The sequence below is a fragment of the Loxodonta africana genome, chromosome 5 (genome assembly GCF_030014295.1).
Source record: "Loxodonta africana isolate mLoxAfr1 chromosome 5, mLoxAfr1.hap2, whole genome shotgun sequence".
In the NCBI taxonomy this organism is placed as follows: Eukaryota; Metazoa; Chordata; class Mammalia; order Proboscidea; family Elephantidae; genus Loxodonta; species Loxodonta africana.
This window is the reverse complement of record NC_087346.1, coordinates 36,612,171-36,637,705: the sequence shown is the minus strand read 5'-3', so window position 1 is coordinate 36,637,705 and position 25,535 is coordinate 36,612,171. Positions and strand designations below refer to the sequence as shown.

Below are 25,535 nucleotides of genomic sequence, written 5' to 3'. Positions count from 1 at the left end.
TTCTGATGTTTTGGTGCATGCGAACGTTCTTGTCCCTTGAACTGTCACCTACACATACAGATCAGTGACTATCTTTCCTGAAATAAAAGCATTTCTCTCTTAAAAAAGAGAAAGAGAAAAATGTTGTCTACAGCTGCTCATATATTAAATTAAAATTTTACTACAAACAAGTTCACCTTTATATTAATTAAGCAGAAACTATTATTCTAATAGCTCTTCACAAAAATATCATTTAGTTTCAACTTTGCCCAAAAAGGATCTTAAGCAACTTGCAAATCCTAAAGCCTGTTTAAAAGCCATACTAAAAATAAAAGTAAATGAGAATGTGGGCAAAGGGAAAATACTGTAAGGGTAACTAAAATGAAGCCAACAGTAAGATTAATACATATAATGCTTACTGGGAGATGACCAACAAACTTAACTGTGTCATTTTGTATTTCAAAGTGAAAACCTAATCAAGTTCATAATTCAGTTGCAGTAAGATTTAAAATAAAATAAAATTCTCAGAAACCCTACTATTCCTGTCACTAGTATCGAAAACTGCTTCCTTGTTCTTGATAAAAAAGAGACTGTAATCACGTAAGCAAAGTTTTCTGTGATATTCTTAGAACAAACAAAATAATGAGTTTATAAGAGTAGACCAAAGTCGTATTAGCTAATGGTAATTTAATAAAATCAATTCTTGAGCAAAACGGAAAACACACTGATTTCTGGGCCACATCAGTAGCATGAGGAATAACAAATAATGGTCAACATTAACTGAAGACAGCTTTCAAAAATTAAATGAGTCACTACCTTTCTTTATTTCTGTGGTTAGTATAATCACTGCATGATCTTCTATGAGCAAGGCAACACAGTATCTATTTTTTTTTTATCAATTTCTTCTAAAAAATAACTTATTAAGGATAAATTTTTCAATTAATTGCATTATTTGAGACCTGAATTATCTGATAATATAACATATAAGATTATTTCAGATAATATAGTTATCTGAAAATATAACATTATAGGGACTAAGAACATAAATTGAAATGAAGGAAAAATCATTATGACACAAAGGAAAAACTTGTTCTATTCTTTTTCTAATAAAATACAAAATGGAGATAAAAACAGGTAGCTTTCATTTAATTTGTATCTTAGCCCAAATGTATATGTTTGGGATTGTTCCCTGGATGTGAAACTTGTGTATACAGACATTTCCCATCTCTTAGGGAATCCCAATGTAATAAACCAAACCCATTGCCATCCAGTTGATTCTGACTCATAACAATCCTATAGGACAGGGTAGAACTCCCCTTAGGGTTTTCAAGGAGCACCTGGTGGATTCGAACTGCTGACCTTCTGGTTAGCAGCCATAGCTCTTAACCACTACACAACCAGTGTTTCCTAGAATGTAATAGGGGAAATAAATATATGTGTGCAGCACCTAAGAGCTTCTGAATAAGACTAATTTAATGATTTAAATATAACCAAATTAATCTAAAACAGATGTACATAGTTTCCCTTAGGACATGTATTTATAATAAAACAATGAACCTCACAACCTATAAGAGTTTATGGTGTAATGACCTCCCTCAGATTGAGCTATATCTAAATTGTAATTTAATTAAAGCTACTTTAGTCAAATATTTTGTTTTCCCATCAGATATGTAAGATTAAAACATTTAGAAAAGATTGATGTGAAAATAGGATCAAGGACCAGAAGATTGACTTTATAATCCAGACTCTAACATTCATTGTGTTGGGTTTTTTGCCTCACAAGATGCAAATATGAAGCAAGTGACTGAGGAAAAAAAAAAAGTATAAATGATTCTAAAGCTAAATTAAGCTGGCTTTACCACACTTCCTCTCTTCCAAGAATCTTTTACAAGAGTAACGACATAGAAGAACAGAGAGGAATAAACCAAGGCTGTTATTCATTCAGACAGTTTTCACAGTTGTTTAATACTAGTATCAATTCCTTGCCTTACTTTTTCTATGCCACAAGAGTTTTAAATATTTTGAATATCAAAGATAGATCAAACTCATGATCAATAATGGACATAAAATATTAACATATCTCTAGAAAATGGAAGTTGTAGTGTTCAAGGATTTCGTTCTGCTTGGATCAACAGCCAATGCCCATGGAAGCAGCAGACAAGAAATCAAATGATGTTTTTCCTTAGGCAAATCTGCTAGAAAATTAATAAATAAAGCCTCTTTGAAGTCCTGAGAAGCAAAGATGTCACTTTGAGAAATAAGGTACACCTGATCCAAGCCTTGGCCATTTCAATTGCCTTGTGTATGCAAAAGCTAAACAATGAAAAAAGAAGACAGAAGAATTAATGCATTCGAATTGTGATGCTGGTGAAGAATGTTGACTATAACATGGATTGCCAGAAAAACAAACAAATCAGCCTTAGAATAAATACGACTGCAATGTTCTTTAGAAACAAGGATATTGAGACTTCATCTTGTTTACTTTGGGTACATCATTAGGAAAGACCAATTTCTAGAGAAAGACATCATATTTGGTAAAGTGGAGAGTTACCGAAAATGAGGAAAATCCTTGATGAGATGGATTGACACAATAGCATCAACAATGCTTCAAAAATATCAAAGATCATGCAGATGGTGCAGGGCCAAGTTATATTTTGTTCTGTTATATATAAGGTCATTATGCGTCAGAGCTAACTCAATGGCACGAACAACCACAGAAAACACAAAGTAGATAGAAGTGGGTTGAAAGATAAAACAGACTAGAAAAAAAAAAAAAGGAAACTTAAATCCAGAATACTTAAATGAAGGTCTTGCAGGGGAAGGAGAAGTTACTCCTATTGGAAGAATCTTAGAGAATCCCAGTGTACCATCTTGGTAGTAAAAAAAGAGAGGGAGAAAGAAGAAGAAAGAAAAGGAAGGAAGGAAGGAAAGAAACAAAGAAAGAAAAGGAAAACAGGTGGAAGAATTGGACTGGAACATGGGGCTTAAATTAAGATCGATTTATGAAACAGCTGTTTCATAAATAGGCCTTAATTTAAGGTTGTACCAGTTGTCTTCTTTGCATCCTCCCCACACAGCTGTTACTGACAAACAAAAACTAGAGGTGCTGCACAGAGCACTTTTCCTGGGTAGATCCAAGTGTGGATTTTGGTATCTTATAAAAATCTTTGGTAATTCTGTTTTTACGGGATTGTCTGTCAGTAGTTCTGCTCTCCAATCCCATACTTCACTGTAAAGCCTATTAGTCAGCAACTTTATCCCATGTACCAAGTCAAACTTCTCTCCAGAATATACATTCCTACTAACCAAAAGAGAAAGCCCAAATAAATTATCTGGAATAATTAGTTTGCCCTTCATTCTCAAGCATGAATGGACAATCAAGGACCTCAAAATATTGATAAACAACCTGAAAACCTATAGTTGGTAAGAAAAAATGTAGGTTTCTGTCCCAAACTGGGAAAATGAATTTCTTTCCAGGAAGTTTTGGATTTGAGGCCAAAAGAGTTAGTTCATTCTGTCACCAGGCATTTAAGACTGATAGACGCAAAATTCAGAACTTTCAATACCTTTTCTTTCTTGCTAATGGATAAAGTCAGTCTGCAGTAAAAAAGAAGATAATGAGCATCCAGAGAAAAACAGTGGTGAGAGACAGAGAGGTTTGTCAATGTCAAAATCATATTCTGTTTTAGTTATTTCTGAGACTCAAACATATCCATGTTTTATCAGCAGCTTGGTACTCTTATGTAATTCTTCTAAATTTTTAAATTCTGTTAAAAAACAAACAAAAAGAGTAGTTTGAGGTGAATCTTAGCAAATATACTGACTTCAATTATATCTTTTCAAAGTACACATTACATGTTTTTGTGATTACGTGCTGAAATAAGCTAATTCCCTGAACATCAGTATTGAGTATTAGTTGTGACAAGTCTTAAAACCAACCTGAACTTGCTTATTTAGCTTATATTTTCCCCTTCATAATATTAAGAGGCTACAAATAACAATGCTGATTTCAAAAATCCCTTTGGAACTGAGCGTTTGGAATTGCCTTCTGAGCATGTCATACAGAGCATTAAAATGTTTCCAAAGATTCATTTCATTGAAGGTGGTAAATATGACATTATCTGTTTCCACTTTTATAAATTAATTAACTAGTTACATTTTTCCTCTCTCAAATGGAGGAATGTGAAAACATCTAGACACGTGAAGTGAATTTCGTTGAGGATGCATGAAGATCATATGAGCACGTCCATGCCTCAGTCACTCAAGAGATTCACCCCTCAGCTATACACAAACTATGATATTTTTGACCATTGTGTGGTAAATTATTTTTGTTCTTAGCCATAGCCTAATGATTTATTTTGAATCCATAATGGACCCTTATTTCAATATAATTATAAAGTAATGAAGCGCTTACCCACCACGTGATTTCAGAAGAGGCCATGGAACAAGGGATATCATTGCTGATGTCAGGTGGATCATGACTGAAAGCACAGAATAGTGGAGAGATGTTTACCTGTGTTTTATTGACTTTGCAAAGGCATTCAATTGTGTGGATCTTAACAAATTATGAATAACATCGTGAAGAATGGGAATTCCAGAACACTTAATTGTGCTCAAGAGGAACCTATACTTAGATCAAGAGACAGTCATTCCAACAGAACAAGGAGATACCACATGGTTTAAAATCAGGAAATGTGTGGGTTAGGGTTGTATCTTTTCACCAGACTTATTCAATTTGTATATTGAGAAAATAATCCGAGAAACCAGACTATATGAAGAAGAAAGGAGCATCAGGATTGAAGGAAGACTCATTAACAACCTGAGACATGCAGATGACATAGCCATGTGTGCTGAAAGTGAAGAGGACTTGAAGCACTTACTAATGAAGATTAAAGACTACACCTCAACATAAAGAAAGCAAAAATTCTCACAAATGTATCAATAAGCAACATCATGAAAAATGGAGAAAAGAATGAAGTTGTCAAAAATTTCATTTGGCTTGAATCCACAATCAACACCCATGGAAGTAGCAGTCAAGAAATCAGATAACACATTGCATTGGGCAAATCTGCTGCAAGAGATCTCTTTAAAGTGTTAAAAAGCAAGGATGTCACATTGAAGACTAGGGTGAGTCTGACCCAAGTCATGGTATTTTCAATCGTATCATATGCATGTGAAAGCTGGAAATGAATAAGGAAAACTGAAGAAGAATTGATGCCTTTGAATTAAGGTGTGGGTGAAGAATATACCATGAACTGGCAGAACAAACAAATCTCTCTTGGAGGAAGTACAGCCAGAACATTCATCAAAAGCAAGAATGGCAAGACTTTGTCTCACATACTTTGGATGTGTTATTGGGGGGGGACAAGTCCCTGGAGAAGGACATCATGCTTGGTAAAATAGAGGGTCAGCAAAAAAGAGGAAGACCCTCAACTAGCTAGCTTGACACAGTGACTGCAACAATGTACTCAAACATAGCAACGATCTTGAGAATGGCGCAGAACGGGGTAGTGTTTCATTCACTATGAGCTGGAATCAACTCTATGGCACCTAACAACAACAACAAAGAGCTTACATTTGTTTAGATTAGCTAGGTTACACCGTGGACACAAACAATCCCAAATTCTCGGAAATAATGTGTATTTCTCATTCACAAATGTAGCCAGCACTGGGTGGTGGTAGTTGAAAGGAAAGAGGTATTCTACCAAAGAGGTACTCTACCAAATGATGAAGATGATGGAGATGTCACCATCTTGTAACTACACCATCTGGAGTCACCAAGGAAACAAGACTGGAGAATCTTGAATGAGCTTTACATAGTCTTGGCCCAGATGACATGTATCATCTTCTCTTCAAAAAATGTCCCTTAGCAAAAGTTAGTCATATGGTCTTAACTAACTGCAAGGTGGCTAAGAGATGTAAGGAAGCCAGTGGAGAATTGTGAGCATTACCATCTCTGCCACAGAGCCCAAAGTTGTGATCTGCGAGTTCACTTCACAAAGTTCTACAGGTCCCCTATGATCAGCATGATTGTGTGCACCTCAAGCTGTATCTTTTATAGGAGAAAAAATCCAGTGTTTTTAAAAAAAAAAAAAAAAATTGTGACAATTATTTCTAGCTTGGCATTTCAGTTTTAAGGAATAAAGACCACCCATGTCAGCAATGTCAGACATGGAGGAAATCTTATAAACAAAATGATAGCCTTAAACAGTCTACGTCAATTAGAAAGAAAAATAAAACTCTAAACATTATCAAAACAATTATTTTCTTATGCAAAAAGTGCCAAAAATTCTAACGTTTCCAAAGATTTCAAAAATCTTTCCAATATTTTTATTTACTTTTATTTTTTTATTTTGATTATGTAAACTCTACTTATATTTTATTGTAAATGTTTTATTTTAGTTGTTCTCAAACTAAATGTGACAGGTTATTTTCAAATTTCTTAGTTGCCAATCTTATTACTTTACATATTCTATTTAAATTAAACTGATTTCATTAATTGAAAACTTGTTTTATATTATAAATAAATAAGTGGTGTAAAAAAACAGTATTAATGATTAAATTATAAAAGCTCTATAATACAGTTTAGTAATACACTACTTATTTTTTTATCATTTGTCATGAAAAAAATATAATTTTCAAAATTTCTGTGGATTTTTAAAGATTCCCTATAATAATAAAAATGGATTTATAGGGATAAAAAAGAAAAATAAATCTGGAAATTACTAGTGTAGAGGGAAAGGTCTCTGGGCTGAAATTGGGAAATCTGAGTTCTTGCCCTGGCTCAGTGGCACATTTCTCTTATTAGTAAATTAAGGTTTGTGGGAAGAACTGGGCGGTGGTTGGAGGGGTGGTTTATAACAATGAACCCTCACACAAAGCTTTCATCAGCTCTTGGTTAGCAGTAGGAAGGCGCTGAGAGCACTTCCTCAAGCCAAATCTCTCTGTGACAGATGGGGAGACCATGTTCCCTTTCTATATCCTTCTGATCCCTTCCTTATGCTTTTGAATGATTTCATAGGATTAGATGAAAAGATGAAGTAAAACCTACGAGAAGAGATAAGGTAGGCAAATAAAGTTTCATAAGAAAAAAAATAATAGAGTACAATGGAATAACAGAAAAATGATTTTCACCACAAAAGACTGGTCACCCAGGATAAGATTGTTTGACATGGTATGAATGACATCTAGCCTAAATCAAAATTGCTATTGCTAATGTGTCTTCATTATTAGAAATGCACTTCTTGTGCCTTAAAATATTTGATAAAACCTTAGCAAATTAATCAATGTGCAGAATTTGCTAAGAAAATCAATGCCAGCATTTCTATTTTTATTCCATTATAGTTTTAAAGTCTTAATGGAAAACAATTACAGATACTTTATGGGAATTATGGGGATCATTAGAAACTTCAGGAGAAGCATTTGAAGTGAAATTCTCTGAAGACTGGTGAGGCTGAACATACTTTCATGTATTTTTTGGTCCTTTGGACCTGCACTTCTACTCATACCTCAATCACAATTTTCACTCATTTTACTATAGGGTCATAAGTCTGTTCACTTTCAAGTTGTAGAAGAGTTTGCATGACTAGATATTAAACTTTTATTCATCATATGCATTGTAAATAGATTTTTTTCAATCTACAGAATACCTTTGGAGATTGTGATAGTTCTTTCCACCAATCTTAAGTATGGATACAAATATTTTCTTCAAAATTTCTAGATTAGTTTAAAAAGTCTTTTAATCCACTAGAATATACTTATTTACTCCATTTGTTGTTTTGTTTTCACAAAAATTTTAATCCATTAGGAATTTATTTTGAGCACACTATGTGGCAGATTTCCCACTTTATTTTCTTCCAGATAGAGTACTAGTTGAATTGGCGCTATTAATTCAGTAAACCATACAATTCCCAATACATTGATTAAAAAAAAAGCTCATTTGTCATAATTAATAGGATCTACATCTGAACTTTCTCTGTTCTACTATTTTGTTTACACTCTGCAAATAGCATACTAATATTATCACAGCAACTTTATGATATATTTTAATATCTTTACAATTATTTTCCTATCAATTTTTAAATAACTTTTAGCTCACCTCTGATATTTACTCTTCTCTATAAAATTAATATTATTTTAATCAATTCCAAAAAAAATCCATTGAGATTCTAATTCAATTACATTTAACCTATATGTTACTTATGTTGTAATAACTGTTTATGATATTTTCTTTCATCCAGTAGCAGTCTATCTTTTCACTTGTTCGGTTCTTATGTTACTACTTTAAAATATTTTTATACCTTTATTCATAGTTTTCTGGTTAATTCCATAAGAGTTTGAAAACAATATGCATGACTTTTTTTGTCAGTAATATGCATGGTATTTTAATAATTTCATTTTAGTTCATTGTTGCTTATATAGAGGATACATTGCATTGCATATGCTTATTTTTATTTACCAAATTCATTTAGTAATTGTTGTGTTTTTTACTAAAAGCTATTAGAATTTTTTCTAAGTGTTCTGTAATCCAACATTATGTGTGTATACATCGGGTGGATAAATAATTTGATCTCCTTATATATGTTAATTTTTTCATTTTCTTTAGTTGGCTGATTTGAAATTACATTGCAGAATTTCACTCTCCAAATAATAAGTGGCATGCAATAAAATAAAATTGGCTAAAAGAGTCTCAACTGCAATAAAACAAAGAAAGTTGAAACAAATTATAATTTAATAAGTTTCAAAAATTGATGACCAAGTATGGAATATGTCTAGAATACAACAAAGAGAAGAACACATTTCAGTTTCTAATTCTCATGAATTTTTTTTATGAGTCAATAAGTTTTGAGACTCTTTATTAATACTTCTACATGTGGATTAAAAATACTGAATGAATTTCCTTTTTCCTCTTCTGATTGATGAGAAGTGGACAAGCTGTTGAAAAATGAGCAATGGTGTTGACACTTCTTCCCATGGGAGATGTATTTTATCCCAGGGGAGATTGCCTTGGACTTCGTAACGTTCCTTTAATTAAGTATATACCACTAGAGGCTTCATTTCGATCTGAGAATCAGCCCTATTGCTTGCTCACTGGTTGCTCTCCGGCAACATTTTCTACCTCTCATCAGTACAAGGAAAGTATCAAATCATTTCAAGATTAAAAGAACCCAATCTGGAGGAAAATATCAATCAATGAACAAAAGATGATTCATCAAAACTTCTCCATACTATAAAATACACAGTAAGAACATGAATTAAATGAAACAGAAAAGTGTACTACTCAGATCTCCTATTGATCAATTGAGTTGAGATGTTAAAACTCAGAATAGGATGAAGCAGGTTTCTTCAGCACTGAGGAAGCAAAGCAAGAACAAAACAAACTTTACTGCAGAATAAATAATAAATTAAAAACACAATGCTCAGAATAGACGTGTCTGAAAAGTTAGTTGGCATAGATAAAATGCTTGAGATGATAACCATGGATGCAGATGGACGAGCTCAAGACCTTAAAGAATCAGAAGAAAGAATAATATACATGAAAGATAAGCCAAAATGAACATAAGAACATGGTGTCCCTGAAGTATAAAACCCAGGAAATACACCAGAGGATGTGTTTCATATTATTTACATGAACATATATATCTGAAATTAAAAAAAAAAAAAAAATCTGTAGATTGAAGAGCACATAGAAAAATTTGAGACACAACGTGCAGTTATAGTTTACCCATAAAGTTTCAAGGAAAAGGAATTAATTCTTCAAGCCTCAAGACAGAGAAAGCAATTCACCCACTAGATGGAAAAATCAAGGCAGCCTCAGATTTCTCCACAGAAATATTCAGTGCCAGAAAACAGTTGCACAATGTTGATGAGTATGATGCAAAACTTTGATACCCAGCTAAGAAACTACTCAAATAAAAAGGCAATGGACATATTATTTTAAACATGAAAGAACTCAAGAAATGCATGTCTTCACTTATTTAAAAAGGAAAAAAATATATTTCTCAATGGTTTAAGAGATGAAGCTCAAGAGCAGATCCCTGAATTTATCTACTGAAATATAAAATTAAAAATAGTTAATTTTTATTCCAGGTCTTTTTAATTCTGTATTTGTATTTCCTTGGATTCTTTAATTATTTTTCTATTGTTGTTGTTCAAATTGTCATCAAGCTGTATTTGCTGTCTGGCATCGAATATTACTATAGAGAAATCGGAGCCCTTCTTGTTGTCTCTAGAGGTTCTGTTTATTTCTTCTTTGAGTGCTGAGCACCCTTAAGTGTACTTCTAGGTGAATTGTCTTTTCTGTCTGGGAACTTGCAGAAAAGTTGAAAAGGCAGCACAGTGTGGTTAATCAGAAGGCAGACCTGAGTCACCATCTGTCTTAGACATCTAGTGCTGCTATAACAGAAACATCACAAGTAGATGGCTTTAGCAAAGATAAATTTATTCTCTCACAGTCTGATAGGCTACAAGCCCAAATTCAGGGTGTCAGCTTCAGAGAAAGGCTATCTCTGTTGGCTCTGAAGGAAGGTCCTTGTCGTCAGTCTTCCTTTAGTCTGGAAGCTTCTCTGCACAGGAACTCTGGGTCCAAAGGACAACCACACAAAACTGGGGATCATGACCTAAACCAAGTTGACACATATTTTGGGGGAACACAATTCAATCCATGACACTGTACCCCTTGGCCCCCCAAAATTCATGACCTTGCTACATGTAAGACACATTCACTCCATCATATCATAGCAAAAGTCTCAAATCGACTCCAAATCCAAACTTCAAAAATTCCTCCTCATCTGTGAAATCTAGAATACAAGTTATCTTCTTCCAAAGGTATAGTGGAGAACAGGCACAAGTTAGACATTTCTATCACAAATGGGAGAAAGTGGAATAAATAAGGGAGAACAGGCACCAAGCAAGTCAGCAGAACACTTTACCTTAGCCCTCAAGGTTTGAAAATAATCCTCTGTTCTCTGAGACCATTCATACAATGGCCCTGCCCTCCAGGAACTGGCCACACTCTCAGAGTTTTGAGTGGTGGCCCCTCAGCCCTGGGCTTCTGCTCTGCCTGCCAGACCCACTGGGATGGCAATTCTGCTCCCTTGGCTTTAGACACACCATTCTCCTTGTCCCTCTGAGGGGCAACTCCAGACTTAGACACACCAGGGACCATGGTTTCACCCTTTGAAACCCCAGAGGTCATGGCCATACCTTTTGAGACTGAGGCAGCTTGGCTTCCTGTGTTCCTTGGCCTCGTGCCCATATCTGGCCTGCTGGGGCAAGTGTTCCAAAGATCAGCAACTCCACCAATAAGTGCCTGGAGGCACTCTACTCTGCCAGGAAACCTCTTGCTCACAGGGACTCAGATTTCTCACTCTGTGGGTTGCCCCCACCTCTGTCTTGTGCTGGTCTCCTGGTTCTGTGGCTGCCGGCTCCCTGCTGCTGCCAGTTAACTGCTGCCTTTTCTCACCACCTGCGCCTTCTCTCGTGTTAACAGTTCTCACTTCCTTCTGAGTCTTCTATCCATTCACAGTTTCAAAACCGCTTCCGCATTTTAGGTATTCATTAGAGCAGCAGCCACTCTCTTGGTACCAAATATAGTCTTAGTCATCTAGTGCTGCTGTATCAGAAATACCACAAGTGGATGTCTTTAACAAAGAGAAGTTTATTCTCTCACAGTCCAGTAGGCTAGAAGATTGAATTCGGGGCACTGGCTCCAGGAGAAGGATTTCTTTCTCTGTTGGCTCTGGAGGAAGGTCTTTGTCATCAATCTTCCCTTGGTCTGGGAGCATCTCAGCACAGGAACGTCACGTCCAAAGGATGCACTCTGCTCCCAGCATTTCTTTCTTGGTGGTATGATGTCCCCAACTCTCTGCTTCCTTCCATTTCCTTTTATCTCTTGTAAGATAAAAGGTGGTGCAGGCCATGCCCCAGGGAAAGTCCCTTTACATTGGATCAGGGATGTGACCTTACTAAAGGTGTTACAATTCCAGTCTAATCCTCTGTAACATAAAATAGTGATCACAAAATGGAGGATAACCACACAATACTGGGAATCATGGCCTAACTAAGTTGACACATATTTTGGGGGGACACAATTCAATCCATGACACCATCCAAGTTTTTCTTGGCTCCCATTTAGCTCAGAAGGGATCCAGAAGTTCCCACATACTCCTTGCTGTAAACCTGCCCTATAAACTTTCTAAGAATGGTGTCTTCATGACTGTATTTACAGGAAAATTAAGATTAATTATTATGGTATGTAGAGACACAGCAAGCCAACTGTGATGGTTAATATTATGCCAACTTGGATAGGCTATGATTCTCAGTGGTTTGACAGACACTAGACTGGTAGAGGGTCAGTGAAAAATAGGAAGACCTTCGACAAGATGCATTGACACAGTGGCTACAATGATAGGCTCAAGCATAGCAAAGATTGTGAGGATGGTACAGGACAGGGCACTGTTTCATTCTGTTATACATAGGGTCACCACGAGTTGGAACAGACCGGACAGCACCTAACAACAGCAACAATATACCTCCAAAGATAATGATCTGTATAGAAAATGTATTCAATAAAGCAAATGTTGATGTAAATGAATACCTACTTGAAAAAAAAATTATTTTTTTGTAAAATAATTTTACTTATTTTTCTTATTGGATGCTTGTCATTAGACAAACATCACCATTAAGGTCACTCACGGGAAAATTAGTGACTGACTAGTAAGTTCTAAAGATATCATACTGAAGATAGAAAAAAACGTCCCCACTAAAGGATGAACAGAGCCAAACCCCTTTGTGGAATCTGGTAATTATGAGCACCTGCAGTGAACATCAAAAGCAAGAAGCAATTGTTAATAGAGAATTTTTCAAATTCATGAATAGGTTTAAATCACTCTAGGAGAGAACCAACTTGACACTTTTAAAAAACTTTTTGTCATTTTTATAAACACCTTTAAGAAACTTTTCATGCAGTAAATCCATATATTTTACCTGGGATTAATAGTAACATTCACTGACATATTTTATCAGCCCCTGCATAATTATGTAAACAAAGTGATTCTTTTCCTTTCTTTGCTGTTATTTTTCATTTTCTTTTCCTCTTTTCTTTCTTTCTTTCCTCTATTCTCTTCTTTTCTGAACTGAAAGGTATTTTAAAGCCATTCAAGAGGTTGTAATGCTTTTAGAATTACTTGTATAATATCAGCGCAGAGATTACGAATTGATTTTAAAGACTGCCAAAGTGTCTCCCTATATTTTAAATGATCATAACAAGCTCTAGCCTGAGAGATGGAAAAGCTATGAAAGTAACCTACTTACCCCTTAACTTTATTACCTTTAAAAATTGCTAGTGTTTGATTTCATGTGATGTTACATAACGTAACTCCCAAAAAAGATTTATAGCTTTGACACACGCTAAAGTGGGCTGCTTAAGCTCAATGAAGTGCCGCTGTTTTATATCAATAGCTATCAAGCTTATTTATTATCAATAAGTAAATTGTGCCAAACAGCTGTACTTGGTCTCCTTGAAATATTTTAAACAGTTTTTTATGGAACTTTTAGCACTTAATAATAATTTTCAACATGAATTGATAAAATGGAAACAGATTCCTGATCCTATGACTTCTCCAACAGAAATGCCTTCCTTTATGTGAATGTATATATTCCTCTTTCAAGTTTAATCCCTTAAAACAAAAGCCTAAACTATGGCATCTACAGTACTATCTTTTCATCAGCTGTGAGCACGAGTATACGTGAAATGCTTCTTAGCATATAATAATCGCATCCATCCACTGTACTGGATATTTGCTCACAGAATTATTTGTATTTGCTCTTTTCAGAGACATGACAGAGAAATCATGATTGGGTTATTTTCTACTTATTAACTATAATAATGATGGTACCTAAAATCTACTACTATATAAAGATGAGAGACAATCAATACATATATAAAATCACGTGCACATATCATTTAATTATCTCAGGAAAACTGAAGTTCACTGGGCCAAAGTTACCTCTCCCAAGTCAAACAACTAGCAAGTGGCCAAGTCAGAACTCTGACCCAGTCCTTTAGATTGCACGTATTTTCAATATAAAATAACCTTATGCTCAGCCTGATGCTCAATTTATAACATCAACCAAGAGCACCAGAAGGTACATATAAAAAATTTAAAAATTAGCAATTTGATGGATTCATGTGATTAGTGACATTTAAATACATTCTATCAGTTTGCAAAATGATTAATTGAAACAGAATTTAAGAGAACTACACTGTTCTTTAGCAATTCATTTTTTTAATTATTTTGTTATTGTTGTTGAGAATATACACAGTAAAACATACACCAATTCAAGTGTTTCTACATGTACAATTCAGTGACACTGATTGCATTCTTTAAGTTCTGTAACCATTCTCACCTGCTTTTTCTGAGTTGTTCCTTCCCCATTAACATAAACTGACTGCCCCCTAAGGTTTCTGTCTAATTTTTCAGAGAACTACAGACTTTTTTAAGGAGCTCTGGTAGCGCAACAGTTGTTAAGACCTCGGCTGCTGACTGAAAGGTTGGCAGATCAAACCCACTCAGTGGCTCTGTGGGAGAAAGACTTGGTGCTCTGCTTCAGTGAAGAAAACCCTGTGGAGCAGTGATACTCTATCACATGGGGTCCCTATGAGATGGAACCGACTCAACAGCACCTAACAACAACAGATTTTTGAAGGCATCGCAAAAGTTTTATGAAATATTTCTACTGTTTTCAATTTGAAACAGTTGTGTTTATTTGACCTAAAAGCAAGAGCAGAGTATCTTGAGAGTTTACACATTTTGAAATGGGTTCATACACTTAAGGGTATCTTCATATAAGTAAAACTATAGCACAGATTCTCCAATGAAAAACAACCTTACAGGCCTGGGCTTAAGTTTTAAAAGAAATTAGTTTTAGTTTATGGAGAAAAGTTGATTTTCTTCCAATATCCTCGCCTATTATACCACTGTCGAGATACACACAGTGGTCTACTTATGTTGTACTGACTCTTGTTAGGTGTGGTTCAGTTAGATCCAACTCACAGTGACCCTACGTACAACAGAATGAAACACTGCTAGGTTCTGCTCCATCCTCACAATCATTTTTATGTTTGAGCCCATTGTTACAGCCACTGGGTCAATCCATCTCGTTGAGGGTCTTCTTCTCTTTTGCTGACCCTCTACTTTACCTACCAAGCATGATGTCCTCTAGGGACTGTTACCTCCTGATAAAATATCCAAAGTATGTGAGGTAAAGTCTCACCATCCTCGCTTCCAAGGAGTATTTTGGCCATATTTCTTCTAAGACAGATTTGCTTATTCTTCTGGCAGTTCATGGCATATTCATTATTCTTTGCCACCACCATAATTCAAAGACATTAATTCTTCTTCTGTCTTCCTTATTCTTTGTCCAGCTTTCACATTATTATTATTACTGCCGACTCCTACTTACTTTTTGGGGCATCTCTTCAAAAATCTCATGAGCATTCTAGAAGAAATGGCATATTTAGAAAATATATGTGTTAAACAGAACTAGTTATTTTCTTAGTAAATGTGGAACACTTTATCCCACTTACTCATTTCTTTATTGCATATTTCTTAACTTCGCATACTTTGCTTAAATTCCATTGTATCCCAAAGAGGAAATAAAAATGCCATGTTAAAGCAACAAAAACAGCATAAACTACTTGCAGATTTAAAGGTACATAATATTAAAAGTAAGGGAATTTTATTCACTGACAAAAATGTCTCCTCATCTTCAGTTGCGCGTGTGGTTGCCAGAAGTCAGGGCCAACTCAAAGGCAGCTAACAACAACTATGAACAATGCTGTAGTCAATAAATGAAAACAGAAGAACGTGTGGCTGGATCTGCTCTAGCAAAATCTTTGATGATAGCTAAGTATCAATCTAGTGTGACTAAGCAGAATGACAGAAGTTTTGACTGGTAAAATTCAAATCTGCCTCTTAGTTGGATTCTTATTCAGGAAGAATCAAAGCAGCATGAAGATTTAAAAGGTAAGATGCAAGAACAATTTCATTTTTTTTATAAAAGATAAATTCAGCAGTTTGAGGAATGAGCTGGATTTAAAGTGCCGAAGTTGCCAGAGCTGTTGCTTAGTTAGCCAAATGCGATATAAAAGTTCATTTTTTTCTGATGGAGGATTAGTATATACATACCAATTGTACATGAGGAGTCCCCAAGTGGCACAAATGATTAAGTGCTCAACTACTAGCCAAAAGGTAGGGAGTTGGAACCCACCAAGAGAAGCCTGGGAAGATAGGCCTGACAGTAGGCCTGGCTACCTCCTTCCGAAAGGTCACAACCTTGAAAACACCATGGAGCAGTTGTACTCTGCACACATGGGGTTGCCATGAGCTGGAATGGACTCAACAGCAGCTGGCAACCACAACATATCACACGTATATAACATGTATATTATATATAATCATATGTATATGGATATTAAGAGAGAATAACAATGGTTGCTTCAGACTAAAGAACTAGTATACACTGCATCATATAAAAACTATTTTAGAATAATATATGCTATTCTGATATTTGAAGCCCTGGTGGCACAATGGTTTAAAAATTTGGCCGCTAATCAAAAAGGTTGGCAATCCGAATCCACCAGTCACTCCTTGGAGACCCTGTGGGGCAGTTCTACTCAGTCTCTATGAGTCAGAATCACCTTGACTTCGATGGGTTTGGGTTTGATTTTTATGTAACTGAGGCACCACTGAATATCTATGAGACATCTCCCCGAAACTTCCAAATTTTCTCACCACTCAGCATCCTCAGAATACGTGTTACTTGAGAGTTCTTCCCTAATACAACTTTTTCCTAGACTGATATGGTTTTTCATGTCATTATGATTTCAGAATCCAAACTTCCATCACAGTTATATAACCCATTTCTCTAGGAACAAAAAAGTATATATATATCTGGCTAGATTATTAAAATTGTGAGAATTTTAAGAATATTCACCATAATGGTAATTAAATTGGGGAGGGGGAAGGCTAACGTAAGTAGAATGACTGTTGAATTATCTCTTTTGAATTGTGTGTGTGTGTGTGTGTGTGTATTAAACCTTTTTGGATTTACATGAGCATCTGACAAGCCATTTTAAGGTGTGATTTCATTTATAGTCGTATCACAGAATAAGATTACTGTCATTGACTGTGAGATTAGAGCTTCCCCTACAAATGTGTATTTTATAGCAACTGTTAGGTGTAAGCAATCATGGCTTAAAACTGGAAGCAAACATGCAGAAATCATCCAGTTGATTCAGGCTGTGAACTCAGGCAAGTCACTCTTCATTTGCCAAAGGAAAGATAAGCAGTGTTAACATCCTCATTAGCCATCAATAAAACAAGAAGGATGAAAAGAACGAGAGGGCACTGAATGTGATAAATGCCAAATAAAATGTTTAGAAAAAGAGAATGCAGCAGTCTTTTGGAGATTAAAATACAATATATACTTGGGTCATTCAGTTAAAAGGCTGAGTACATTCATCAGGGAATTCTATAGTGTTTGGTGCGCATGTTAATCATAGACCTAAAGGCATTCTGACACAGGTAATGTAAACGCCCAGCCCTTATCATATATCATCACCAAGTATTATAAACTAACCCCAGGAAAACTTTTTTTTTTTTTTCCCAGCTTTAAAAAAAGTGTGAAATCTAAGGTCATGGTACCAGCCTGCTGTGGAGAATTTTTAACCTGGTGATACTCTTGTCAAGCATGGTTTGCAATAAATACTGAAACCAAAAGTTCATTCGAGAAAAAAGATATTTTAATTTCTATGTTGCACTATCTAAGGAAAAGTAATACAGCTAGTATCATTGCATTCTCCAAAGAAATAGGAAGCTATGTCAAGAACATGGGGCTGGGCTATCAAGAACATGATATTAGTTCTTTTGAAATTTAGCTAACAAAATACGTGGCATTGTTTTAGCCTAAGGAAAATATGCACATAGCAGAAGCATGTATGAACTTTCAACAAATCACGAATTCAGCTGGTGTTGCTGTTGTCGTTAGCGCCTGTCTAACCAGTTCCAACTCATAGTGACCATATATACAACAGAAGGAAACATTGCCTGGTCCTGCCCCATCCTCACAATTATTGCTATGCTTGAGCCCATCGTTGGAGCCACCATGTCAGTCCGTCTCATTGAGGGGTCTTCCTCTCTTTCACTGACCCTCTACTCTACCAAGTGTGAAGTCCTTCTCCAGGGACTGGTTCCTCCTAATGTCATGTCCAAACACTAACATGATAATATGGTGGTTTCAATACTATAGGCTCATCAATAGAACTCTGCATTATTTCTACCAAAGTTCTTTGATGGAAAACAATGATTTTTGGTTGCTTACTGCAAAATAATTCAACTTCAGTAGAACTGAGAAGAGACTGAAGAAAAATATAATAAATATAATATAAAGTAAATATAATAAATATACTAAAGTGGGCAGAAGACAGTTACTAAAACTTGATGGAGGCCTATTAAGTAGGTGTGGCATAGTCACTAACTACTAGAAAATATTAGCAACCAACAGATCATTCAAATATACAGCTAATTGCGGATGCTGTCATGGATTGAATAGGGTCCCCCCAAAATATGTGTCAACTTGGTTAGGCCAAATTGTGTTGTTATCCTCCATTTTGTGATTGTAATTTTATGTTAAAGAGGATTAGAGTGGAATTTTAACACCCTTTTTTTTTTTTTTTTTTACTAAGATTATATCCCTGAGCCAATGTAAAGGGAGTTTCCCTGGGGTGTGGCCTGTACCACCTTTTATCTTACAAGAGATAAAAGGAAATGGAAGCAAGCAGAGAGTTGGGGACCTCATATCACCAAGAAAGCAGCACCAGAAGCAGAGCTCGCTCTTTGGACTTGGGGTCCCTGCTCTTGAGAAACTCCTCGACCAGGGAAAGATTGGTGACAAGAAATCTTCCCACAGGGCAACAGAGAGAGAAATCCATCCCCTGGAGCAGACATCCTGAATTTGGACGTGTGGCCTACCAGACTGAGAGAGAATAAATTTCTCTTTGTTAAAGCCATCCGCTTGTGGCATTTCTGTTATAGCAGCACTAGATGACTAAGACAGATGCCATGTAGACCATGATCAAACAAGACAGAATGACTAATCAACTGACAAGTTACAGAAGAAATCTGGATTTTAAAATAAGCTCAGTCTTAAGTCTGATTTTACACTTTTATCCAACAAATTGACTTTTATCCAAACAAGTGTTTCAACCTTAGATACAAAATCTGCACCTTTGAAATGGTAGCACTTTGTACTAAGGCAGTGCTACCAAAAAGCTACAGAAACTTCAGCACCTCTCCTTTTCACCAGCCCCTTTCAGGACCCTAAAGGTTATATGGTTTTGCAAAATAGTTAAAAGTAAGATATTTTAGCTGAATTTGTAAGAAGTCTTTCTCAGTCTATTCCAATTTTCTTCCTTCTATTACCATCCCTTTACTTTGGGTGATAATAGAGTGACCATGAACATTTCTGAGATCCAACTCAGAGGAATTTATTTGGGGAAATAGTTACTTTAGATTTACCAGGATATATTTTAGGATTTGGCAGTGACTTCTGTGTATAGTGAGGAGCCCTGGTGGTGCAGTTGTTAAAGTGATCAAGTACAAACTGAATGATTGGTGGTTCAATACCACCAGTAGCTCTGTGGGGGAAAGATGTGGCAGTCTGCTTCCATAGAGATTTACAGCCTTGGAAACCCTAAGGCGTTGCTTTGAGCTGGAACTGACTCAACGGCAGGGGGGTTTTCTGTGTACAGTTATCAGCAGCCATAGGCAAGGCACTCAGAAACCCACCTGCCAATCAACTGCACAGAGATAGTGCCATGACATGAGTGTGTCCTTAGAGGTCACTGGAAATGTATGGGTAGTGGAGCACTAAAAAAAGAAAGAAAGAAATGAATGGAACCAGAAGCTAGTCTTTGAATAATTCTTCCAATCACCAGACACGTAAAATTATAAGTGGAGGATTTGCTTCTCATCAACGCCTAAGCAAAACCTAAGTTCTCTCTTATCAGGAAAGGAATATACTTAATAATGCAGCATTTAAAAAAAAATCATAAATGCACCATATATTTTATTTCTTTAGGGTAATTGCATTAGAATTTTGTCAGAAACCCTGTGTTTGTAGAACATAAGCCCAGAAAGTACTGCATTTGAGTGAAACTAGCACATTTGAGTGAAATTACCCGCTTTCTGCATGCCAGTGTATTGGATCGTGTCTAAGTGTATCTGACTCATCATGGCCTGATGAAGTCTGAGGGTTCCAGAAGAAAAGGCATACAAAATTGTTACAGATGCAGTAAGCCGATATGAAGAAACACATGTTCAGTGACAAATTCCTCACATATTTATTAATCAAGCAATGCATGTGGTTATACTATCACGTAGCTCAAGACTCCTGATGCGGAGACAAATAATGGATAACTTCTTTAGCCATATTTAATTTTTTTTCATGAAAACAACAAAGAATATTCTGATTTTAAAAAATAGGGTATGAAACAAAAGTAATAAAACAAGCACGTAAACCAACAGAATTTATTCTCACATTGAAAATTAAATTATAACAAAATACTAAACCATGCCAACTACAAAAATTCATGAAAAGGAAGAGATAAATTTTGAGAAGAAGTAAGGAATAGGCTCTTAGATTATTTAGAGATCCAATTAATGAAGAGGAGTAAATCATATAAAAATTGGTTCAGTCTTAATTTCTTGCTGATTTGACATAAAATACTGATGTAGACAAAGCTTCACAATAAACCTTTACAAAAAGGACTTAACAGAGGAAAAATTGGTTAATACAAAGAGTACTTAAGATTACTTATTGCTTAAGAAAACTTGAAATGCAATGAAATTTCATAGCCTATACATGAAAAATTTTCCCAAATATGAGAATAAGACTAAAAATGTATATGGCCTTACTAAAATGAATTGGAAAGGTAAAAATTTTCAGATCCATCAATTTTAAAAAAGTTATTTCTATTAGAGAAGATAGACTGAGATATCATTCTATTTTTTTTAATTACAAAATCATTGCCATATAAAGAGGAAATCAGAGTATTCTCTACAAAAAAATAAATAATAGAAATTATTACAGATGTGTACCAGACAATTTTTAAAAAATGTTAGTTTGTATGGATTTTGACATGTTTTTCCTATGTCAGCTTTTTAAAATTTGAACTGTTATGGTTTCTTCCTCTTTCTAAATAATTGCTCACTTCTCTACCTAAATTTGTATTTTTAATGTTACATTGTCTTTCATAAAAAGAACATCTAAAATTGTATCATTTACATCATTAAACCCATTTAAAGAGCCATTGTCGTCTAGTCAATTCTGACTCATAGCGACCCTATAGAACAGGGTAGAACTGCCCCATAGAGTTTTCAAGGAGTGCCTGGTGGCTTCAAACTGCTCGCCTTTTGGTTAGCAACCATAGCATTTAATCACTATACTATCAGGGTTTCCAGTTTACATTGTAGACCTCATAAAACCTAGATCTACACCCTTAGTTAGCCCTCTGGATTTGACATTATAAGAAAAAAAAAAAAACTTTATAATTCTCAGTTCAGCTATTTCCAGGAGAGATATTAAGCTATTACTCAGGATAATAAGAACACCTCTGTCACAAATTATTGTGAAAATTAAGAGAAATACACACTTTGTATTCTATTGTAACACATAAAGCTCTCCAATGCAGAAATGCTACTTTTACTATTATACAGTTGAATTCCCTTTTTAAAATGATGATTGTTCCTGTTCCCTGTGACATGGAACTGTATCTATATTAAGGTACAATCAAGAAAAATGGACTTAAACAACATTATTTAACCTAAGTATGTGGAAGAGTTTCCCAAAAGTGAAAAATTTAAAATTTAAGTCATAAATTACTGCAGAAAATTATCAGGATATATCATGTAATTTCTTGACATTAAATTTCCTTAAAGATTCTGATTAAACATTTCAAATTCCTCATGATTTAAATGTGTCTGAAGTTTGTGCTCAAAAAGATGATGACTTATTTTAAGGACATTGATTTATTTTTTTAATATCAAAATAATACATGCCATTGTAGAAAATTATGAAATACAGAATCATTATCATCTATAATCCAGAGATTTTCATTTATAGACTGAGAAGACACAGATACATTTAAAGCCTTTGAAATACAAGTCAAAAATTACTTTATGGTCTCCCTATGTAAAATACCAATTTTCTCATTACAGTCAGTATCATTTTAGGCATCCGTGTCTCAATTTTGTGTCTCCATGCCTCATTACTGCCTAATTCTGTTTCTCTGTTATAGTCTCTTCATCTGTTTTCCACAAACGTATCTGAGTTTTTGACTTTATGTAACTTGTTGTGAAATTCTCACCTTTTATATAATTCCTAAGATTTAGGAGATTAAATAACTCCCCACTAATATATGGTAATTTAATTTGACATTTATCCCTATTGGCACATAACTTGTTAATAGTCTCAAATCATTTTGTGTATGCATATTTATTCCCCAGTAAGACTATAAACTTCTTTCAGATAAAGAGTGTATAAGAGAGTATTAAACAGCTAAAAAATATTATTATTAACAGTAAAATCCAAATCACAAAGGCCACAAAAAGTTTGTTTCTTTCTCATACATATGAATTATAGGCACAAGGGGACCAGTACGGTGGCTCTGCCCCACAAATTACTCAGGGATCCAAATCCTCAGGCCACTGCAGTATATGACCTCAAGGGGCACTATTCACAGAGGGTGCAATGTGACGTGGCTCCTGCTGAAGATGGCTACATGAAGACAGAAGCAAAGATTGTAGCTATGCCACAAGCCAAGGAATGCCTAGAACTATCAGAAGCTAAGAGAGACAAGAAAGGATCTTCTAGTACAGACTTCAGAGAAACCACGGCCCTGCCAACACCCTGAATTCAGACTTCTAGGCTCTAAAGCTGTGAGACAGTAAATTCCTGTTGTTTTAAGCCATCCAGTTTGTGACACTGTTACGGCCACCCTGAGAAACTAACACAATCATCATTTTAAAAGTGTATTTCTATAGTACATCAACTGTGCAAATTTCTTTCATAAGGTGCTGATGGGAAGAGGAGAAGGGGCAATAAAGAGTGAAAGGTTGAGACTATGACTATTTTTCATTGAAAGACATAATTTCCAAGAAGTGCTGGAGTGTCTCAGACTTTATGTCTGACAGCTGATGTGAAATCTTCTCTTTATTCTCCTCACTGGAACTGGCATGAACAAGACTTAACTGAAATGACATATCTGAGAGGATATAAAACAAGATGTGGCCAGAGATGTTTTGAAATTAACCTTTAACTAGAGTATTTGAATATAAAACGCTATTAAAAAAAACCCACTGCCGTCGAGTCGATTCCGACACATAGCGACCCTATAGGACAGAGTAGAACTGCCCCGTAGAGTTTCCAAGGAGCTCCTGGCGGATTCGAACTGCCGGTCTTTTGATTAGCAGCCATAGCACTTAACCACTACACCACCAGGGTTTCCATATAAAACACTATGTGTAGGTTTAAATCCTTCATGGAAAAGGGGAGGAAAAGATATGAATAAAATGTTCTTTGACTTTGAGGAGTAAAGCATTCTCTTCCTCTGTTTCTTTCTTCAATGCTCCAAGAAAAGGGTTAAACCTAAAACAAGAGCTGGAAAGAAATTTCAATGACCCTTCTAGTAGTGAACAGCCCTGTGTGCACCTGCTGGACACTTTACTGGTGTTGCAGACACAACCTGGACATGTTCATTGCAGCTTAGAACAGATGGAACCAGTACAGACAAAAAGTAATTTCTTACATAAGCTCGATCAATTTAAACCTGTCTTGATGTTGTCCAAGGGTAATTTGGAATACATTCAGATATTTCCAAACCCACAGTCTTTGGGCTTTAGTGTGATCTTGTCTGGTAATGATTTAAATTTGATAACAAGCCAGAGTTCCAACTTTTTCTACCCAATCTTTTCCCAAACTGATGTATAGAGCTATGAATTTATCATGCACCAAGTCATTTTAATATTGGCATCCTACCATTTTACAGATAGATCATATTTTCAAGAAAAAGAAAACCAATTTTGTGTTCATATTTTCCATTTGTAGAACCCATAACAAATATTTAACTTTCTGATGGTTAACTTTCTACAAGCTTGTTTCAGTTAGTAGAAAGAAATGTGACTCTATCTGTGGCTCACACAAGCCACATGCGTGGCCCAACACAATTTTGAGAAAAGACACATGGAAAGAGTTTATTCTCAGTGTGAAAAGCTATAATTTATTCTTTGGTATATAAATAAAGATCATTCATATTTGAATTTCACCAGAAACAAATGTAAAAGGCCTTCACTAGAATACAATGGTATCTTTAGCATCCTCTTATGTAAACAGGGATTAAGCCACCCATTGGCATTGACATTTGGTAAGTGATAAGCAGTGGAGTGGCCTGAGCCCTACTGTGAACCACTGGGAGACTGAACAGTCTAGTAAACTGACTAGAGCCATAGCTCTGGTCAAACAAGAAACATGAATGTCATCCATATTGACAGAAACAGAATGACAGGCATTTTATTCTGAATGTCCTTATATTACATGAAAAATGGATGAAGGGAGTACAAATCTTCACAACTTTAATATGAACAATTCTATTTCCTCAACCACTTCATCCATTTTTCACATAACATGGTTTCAAATCGCCCCAACATCCTGGTCATTTCTGATTACATGATAGTCTATGTCACTCTTGAAGTATAATGCCTCCAAATTAAGCATCATGACTTGAGCATGGTCTTACAGTTGCAGAAAAGTGGGGTCTACTATCTCCCTGGTTCCTAGATTTTCTACTTCTTTCAATGCAGATATCATAGTAGTAATAATACTAGTAATAATATAAACATAAACAACTAAAGGGAGAAATACACACAATTAAGGGAATTATGAGACCATGAGCTCCACCTTAGAGTTAGGAAGTTTTAAACTTCCTAATCATTTGTCTGGGATAGATGAGACCAGTTCACAGAAAGAAAGAGAAACAAAGCAAGAAAACAACGACCACAAACGAAAACTCAGAAAAAGAGTAGTATAAGATGGTAGAATCATTACAATGTATAAAAGTTTATTAGACTTACATATTAAAGTAGAGATTCTGAAATTGGATTACCAACAGAATCACTACATTAACAGTTTTTTTTTTTTTTACCGACAGTTGTAATACACAATGACATAAAAATGTGAACATAAAAAGATAGCGAAAATAATTCTTTGATAGAAATGCTAATAAAAGACAAAAAGGATTAAAAGGGAGAAGAAGAAAAAAAAAAAAAACACAATCCCATAGCTGTGGAGTCAGTTTTGACTCATAGCTATCCTACAGGACAGAGTAGAACTGCCCTATCGGGTTTCCAAAAATGTAAATCTTCACAGAATCGGATTACCACCTCTTTCTCCCAAGGAGTGGCCGGTGGGTTCAAACTGCCGACTTTTCAGTTAGCAGC

General features: G+C 35.4%; 1 long non-coding RNA gene across 1 annotated transcript in view; it reads right to left on the bottom strand.

Moving 5' to 3' along the window:
• LOC135231424 (uncharacterized) overlaps positions 1–11,928 on the bottom strand; it is a 95,565-nt gene extending 83,637 nt beyond the window's left edge. The window contains exon 1 of the long non-coding RNA XR_010322033.1: positions 11,185–11,928. This is a non-coding gene — a long non-coding RNA (uncharacterized LOC135231424). The remainder of the gene's footprint in view (positions 1–11,184) is intronic.
• Positions 11,929–25,535: the final 13,607 nt, after the last annotated feature.